Here is a 7,155-nt window from a genome sequence, read left to right on the forward strand (position 1 = left end):
CAATGCTAACAAAAGGCTACCAGTCATAGTTCCAAGTAATGAAACGTGGGGAGGGTGGGAGGGACTCCGAGGGAGGGAGAGGTATTTTGGGGGGATGTGTTGGGTGAGCAGGTCCAAAGTTCAGAAGAGAGGGTGTGACTTCACCTCTTCTATGTCTGTCTGTCTGTCTGTCTGTCTGTCTGTCTGTCTGTCTGTCTGTCTGTCTGTCTGTCTGTCTGTCTGTCTGTCTGTCTGTCTGTCTGTCTGTCTGTCTGTCTGTCTGTCTGTCTGTCTGTCTGTCTGTCTGTCTGTCTGTCTGTCTGTCTGCCTGCCTGCCTGCCTGCCTGCCTGTCACGCACGCACGTACGCGCACACACACACACACACACACACACACACACACACACACACACACACACACACACACACACACACACACACCATGCTATGACATTGTCCTATTAATCCTAGCTAAGCAGCTTTCGTTGAAGACTATGAGGTGTCTTCAATGCATCTCCTGTTTGGCCTATACCGTCACAGACCAGCACTGCTGCATATAGCCATGGGATATCTCCTATACCGTCACAGCACAGCACTGCTGCATATAGCCATGGGATATCTCCCGTCACTGTGCTGCACTCTTTGTATTAGCTTTAGAGTACAACAAAGCGTCGCAACACGTGATCCATCGTGCATTATGAGCGTGTAGAGCTGCTACTTTCTGCAAAGATCTGCTATTTTCAGCGAAGATATTAAATATTGCAGCTGTAATGGAACATATGAATATCCTATCCTGTGTGTGGCAATGTGTTGACAATGTATTGATGAAGTCCTCCTCCTCCTGAATAAAGTGTCATATGGGACACCAGTATTACCCAGACACGTTATCCTAAATGGTCATATAGGGATATTTGCTATACTTAAGTGACAGTAGGAAAATGCTGACTGGTTAAGTTAAGAGCGTCCATACTAAGACGAACAGGCTTGTTGCACTTATGGACATCAATGCCAAAAGAGAACAGTGTAGTAGAAATAGACTTTTGGAACAGTTGTTGAATGGCAGCAACAGGAGCTGTGAAAAGACCCCTGCTGTGAAGCTAACATTCTATGGTTCAAATACAAATAGATACATAAAGGAATGATTTTGGGCCCGGACGGCCGATGGAGCCGTCTGGGCACCTAGGCTGGTAATGCGTGTCGCGGCCTCGCTGGTTTGACTTCCGATCCTGACGACCTTTGCTGCCTGTCACCCATTTTCCACCCTCTCTCCCCATTTCCTGTCAGACTATACTGTGTGTGTAAACTGTGTGTGTGGTACCTACAGTATCAATACAGGCATACAACTAATGGCAGCTTGGTTAAATAACTGAAACGGACTTCCTCTTCCTCTTCAAAATAAGAGCCACTTATGATTAGTCAATACTAGTTTTATTTCCAAGTCTACTTACAGGAAGTAGATAGATATTTGTAGGGGTGCATATCTTTGGTCGGGCGTACTAACAGTCCGACAGCCGACACGCAATAGTCGGCCACCCTAACCTAACCGGACACGGAAGCCACGGGTGAGTCTTAACCGGCCACCTCTGTGTCTTAACCGGCAACGCATGTCAGAGCCACGGGTGAGTCTTAACCGGCAACGTATATGTCTTAACCGGCAACGCATGTCAGAGCCATGGGTGAGTTTTAACCGGCAACGTATATGTCTTAACCGGCAACGTATGGCGGAGCCACGGGTGAGTCTTAACCGGCAAAGTATATGTCTTAACCGGCAACGCATGTCAGAGCCATGGGTGAGTTTTAACCGGCAACGTATATGTCTTAACCGGCAACGTATGGCGGAGCCACGGGTGAGTCTTAACCGGCAAAGTATATGTCTTAACCGGCAACGCATGTCAGAGCCACGGGTGAGTCTTAACCGGCAACGTATATGTCTTAACCGGCAACGCATGTCAGAGCCACGGGTGAGTCTTAACCGGCAACGTATATGTCTTAACCGGCAACGTATGGCGGAGCCACGGGTGAGTCTTAACCGGCAACGTATATGTCTTAACCGGCAACGCATGTCAGAGCCACGGGTGAGTCTTAACCGGCAACGTATGGCGGAGCCACGGGTGAGTCTTAACCGGCAAAGTATATGTCTTAACCGGCAACGCATGTCAGAGCCACGGGTGAGTCTTAACCGGCAAAGTATGTCTTAGGCAACGAACGAACAAAGAACTGAAAACACAAGGGCATACTTATAGACAAGGACTAACTAGACACAGGTGAACAACTGAGAAATCAACACAGGGATAGGCTGGGAGACTCACAAGACACAGGTGGAGAAAACTAGACTAATCACAAGGTTTGACAAGACAGGTACAGGACTACAGGGGCAGACAGGAAGGCACAAAACAATACTACAAAATAAAAGGTACACAAGTTAAAGGTGAAACTCAAACTGGAACTAAGACACAAGGAAAACAATACTACAAAATCAGGAACACAACAGAAAGGTAAAACAATAACTAAAACCAAGAACAGAGTACACAAGAAAACATAATACGTCACGGGCCGTGACACCCACTAGAACTACTAAATGTTGGAACTTGCGAGTAGCAGTACGCAAGAGCGCTTCATATAATTTGATCTGCCGCGCAACATTTATTGTGGCAATGCATGCGCGAAATATCTAAAAAATAAAAGCTAGGCCATTACAGAGCAAAACCAGAAAAGTCACTATAGCGCACTGGGGTCCTTTTTCCTATACTTCCTATTGTTTTACGGTGGTTATATGGGGGAGGGACTCCGGTCAACCAAGTATAGGGTTTACGTGAAAAGCTTTGTCATCATAGTAGCCTACCCCTCCCCCCACCCTAATTCTCATCCTCCCTCTCTAGCCTCCTTTTTTTACAGGTCCCTGATGGGGGTTCGTTGTGCCCAGGAGCCACGGAAGACCCCCGAAGCCTCCACACCTCGGCTTAAGTTGAAGAATGGTGCATTTATATAGCGCCTTTATCCAAGGTGCTTTACATAGATTGTGCATTACATGTGCATTACATTCACACACACACACACACACACACACACACACACACACACACACACACACACACACACACACACACACACACACACACACACACACACACACACACACACACACACACACACACACATTCATACACCGATGGCGGCGGAAACCATGCAAGGCACCAACCAGCACATCAGGAGCAATTAGGGTTCAGTGCCTTGCTCAAGGACACTTCGACACTAACTCTGGGGGAGCCCGGGTTCGAACTGGCAACCTTGCGGTTACCATCCAGGCAGTCTACCCCTGAGCCACCGCCGCCCCGCGGTTACCCGATGACCAGCTGGATGACCCGTTATGGGTCATCTTCGTTTCTGTACATTATTCGTTTTGTTAATCGTTTCATGCATTCTTCTTTTCGTTAATAAATGTCATTAAACTTCATTATTTGGTGGTGTCACTGGTACTGGTACTTGATAGTGAATAGTAGCCTACAAACAAAGCAAACGTGAAGTTGAAATTAAATTTGAAAACAAGTTCTTGTGTCCACAAAGATCACCTTTCTTTTAACAAATGAATGGTGTCATAAAATCATAGTCTGTTCCATCATATTGGAACAGACTCTGCTCACGGGCTTTCTCTGTGTTGAAGTCATATTGTCCAGACAAATCACTTGTAATGCAGACAAATACTTTCTCTCACTGACATATATCCTCTCAGGCAGATCATGTTGATGTTTGGCAATACGAAGAAAGACAGGGCGGGTTCGGTGAGATATTTTGGGGTTGCTAAAATCACACGGACTGCTTCAGGTCAAGCAGCCAAACCACAAGAGATTCTAGTTTGTCTGTGTACCATGACCATGAGAGTGAGTGAGGGACCAATAAGTAGTCAAAGCATAAGGCAACACAGGTTTTCAATTAATTTGTTTGATAAAAAAAATAGAATAGATTAGAAAAGATTAACAAAACATTCAACCAAACAAGTTATAGCCCCAGGGGTGCACACAACTTTTTGGGGCTAGTTCTCAGAGGAGCACCTAGCAGTGGCGTGCACATTTAGAGGGGCAGGTGCTCAAGTGAAAAAGGGCACCTTGTGCGGCGTGTGGAACCGGCCGGTTGCCTTAATAGTGTGAGATTTATAGATTTTGAGGCATAAATATAAGTAGAACAAAAACAAAAACATTTCTTTTTCTTTTTTTCAAAAGGGCACATTGCTGTCCAGAGGGCAAGGGCAGGTGGTGCTCTAGCACCCCTAGTGTCTATCTGTGCACGCCACTCACCTGGAGATGTTGCCTGGTGCACTGCAGGGCAATACGGGTGGACGACGTCTGCACGTCTCTACAGTGTACTCTACCACCACAAACTTTAGCCAGCATGAGGCAGATGAAATTAACTACTCACCTAATGCCGCAGAGGTTCCATGTTTAATATACTTCCAAGGTGTGCACATTCAGATGCATGGTTTTCATATCGTTAATACACTTTGGCTAAAAGTGGTTAATCCACGTATGGGTTCTTGTTTACTACTTACTTGGTTAGACTAGCGTTGGAACGGAATCATAACAACTTGTCATGGCAGCTTGTGGTTACAAATTAAACTGACTTCCTCTTCCTACAAGAGCCACTTGTAATTATTAGTCAACACTAGTTTTATTTCTAAGTATATACTTACATATACTTAGACATTTGTAGTACGTGACACCAGAGCTACTAAATGTTGGTACTGGCGGGTGGCAGTACGGGGAGCGCTTCATATCGTTTGATCTGCCGCACAACATTTATTTTGACAACACATGCGCACTTGTGCACCGGTTATGTCATGTGCACCGCTTAAAAGGTCAACGGAACATAAAACTCAAATGAAAATAACATGTAACCAAACAGGAAGTGAACTCAACTAGCAGACCTGGTATAATGACACACGAGGGAGGGTGGACCAATAAATATACACAGGGCAGGACAGCACTTAGAACCAACTAGAATCATCTAAGCAATTCCCAATCACGCCTCTTGGTATAGACCAATTATTTGTTTACAAACTGGTCGCACGGGTGACTGTTTCATGTAATCAATTTCCAACAGATCTCCAAACCTGTTGTTTTGGGGAGCGCTGGTTTCAGTTCATTCAACCTCTTGTGTGTTCACACTGTGTTGGCTAGTGAGGTGCAACCTAGGAGACATTTATACTTCATTGCGCAACAGTATTGCACGCAGAGAACAGCTACAAGCTCACATTGCATCGCGGATGTGACTGTTAGAAGTCTGAGCGTGCGCGACACCATCGTGGGACGAAGCATAAAGTATACTTGATGGGCTGCAGGTGCGCGTGCAGCCATGCACAAACAGGCTCTGCTGCTGTTATCATGAGCGCACCTCCCGTTCTTATGACAACGACTGTAGGTGTGGTTTTGAGGACAACTGCTTTGACTAAGCAAAAAGTATGAGGTATAAAGTACAGCAGCTTTGTGTTCATAGAACAGAAAGATTAGGTATTGGGTAAGACTGATGTTATGTATCCCCCTTTCACTGCTTCGCCTCAACCATTACTCTATGGCTCTGGTCTCAGCCACCGCGGTGTATTTTTTGACATTCCGTTTCTCTCAAAAGTTGAATGTTGCCACCATAAACTACACAGGTTCATCCCGATGTTCTGGGCATCTTTGTAAAGTTAGTGTTTAGCAGGTAAAATACGTTTTACGTCTTTTACCTGCTAAACCTGCTAAACGTTGGCTGTTTACACTGCAGATATGTCGTCTCCGCCTACAGGAAATACGTTTGCTGCGACCATGAGACCCATTTCTGAATTTGTCTATATGGTCAACTGCATATAAAGCTGGCTCCACCCTCACTCAGCCCCATCTTTTGCCCTTCCAGGAACAAAGAGCAAAGCATTACTCACAGTGCTTGCCTAGGGCTATGGCTCTTTAGTCATAGCCCGATAGGCAAGTAGCAACGCAGCACCCTTTGGCCTACACATATTCTCAATAAACAATACTAAACAAATGGCAATACTAGAAGGTAGAGTGAATGCAATTGTGACTGAGTGTGTGGAGTCTTATCTCAATGATCACAGCCCTCGATCACACCATGACATCATGCTTGTGATGTCCCTGCATCCCCCATGTAAAAAAAAAAGGTAAAAGGTCTGCGCTAAATAGAAACATTCCAGTTGGAGGCTACGGGCACTATATGTACTAATGATTGATCAAATACAAATGGAAGTTTGTTCTTTTGAAGAAACCAGTGACTTTCACAAATTATTGCTTGGATTGTCCTTTTCTCATCCTCCATCTCTTATTTTCTTTCTTTCTTTCTTTCTTTCTTTCTTTCTTTGACTCCACCAGGCCGAAGGCATGGGGAGAGAGTATGTTTTGCACTCCGTCCGTGTGTGTGTGTGTGTGTGTGTGTCCGTCCTTCCGTCCGTCTGTTACCAGCTAATCTCCGGCACCGTTAACCCGGTCGATGCCAGATTTTGCACACACACTCCCTGGATGCCAACGATGAACCTCTGCCCCACATTTTCCAGAACGGCCTGTTATAGCGCCACCATGAGGCAGCTTTTCACATGTTTTACCTAAAACTGCACCGATCTGCGTGAAACGTTGCATGCACACTCCCTAGAGGCCAAGGACAAACCTTTGACCTGCATTTTCCGCATCTGCCTATTATAGCGCCACCAGGAGGCCGACTTTTGTAAAACACATTTTTTCATATTACTCCTCCAGATTCTGTCCAAAAATCTCACAAATCATTACACAGTATCTCTATGGTCATGTGCGCAAGTCGGATCTGTCCGATATTTCATATTCCATCCTAATTGGCTATAATTGGCTTTCACAGTTTGCATTGCCCCGTTTGGAACAAAAGCCTCAAATCATGAACGCAGCGTGCAATTTACGTGAAATCTTTCACACATTTTCTTACTAGGCTGAGGAATATATCCCACCCTTTTCACATTGGCCTGTTATAGCGCCACCAACAGGTTGATTTTTGCAAAACACATTTTTGGAACAAAATGCCTCAAATCATCCAATTGCCATCAAAGGCGTATGAAGAAATGGCACCCTTTTCACATTGGCCTATTATAGCGCCACTAGGAGGCCACAACCTGACCTGCCCTGGTGGAGACCTGTGCCCCGAGGGGCACTTTTTCTAGTTCTCTTT

This window comes from Electrona antarctica (genome assembly GCF_951216825.1).
Source record: "Electrona antarctica genome assembly, chromosome: 9".
In the NCBI taxonomy this organism is placed as follows: domain Eukaryota; kingdom Metazoa; phylum Chordata; class Actinopteri; order Myctophiformes; family Myctophidae; genus Electrona; species Electrona antarctica.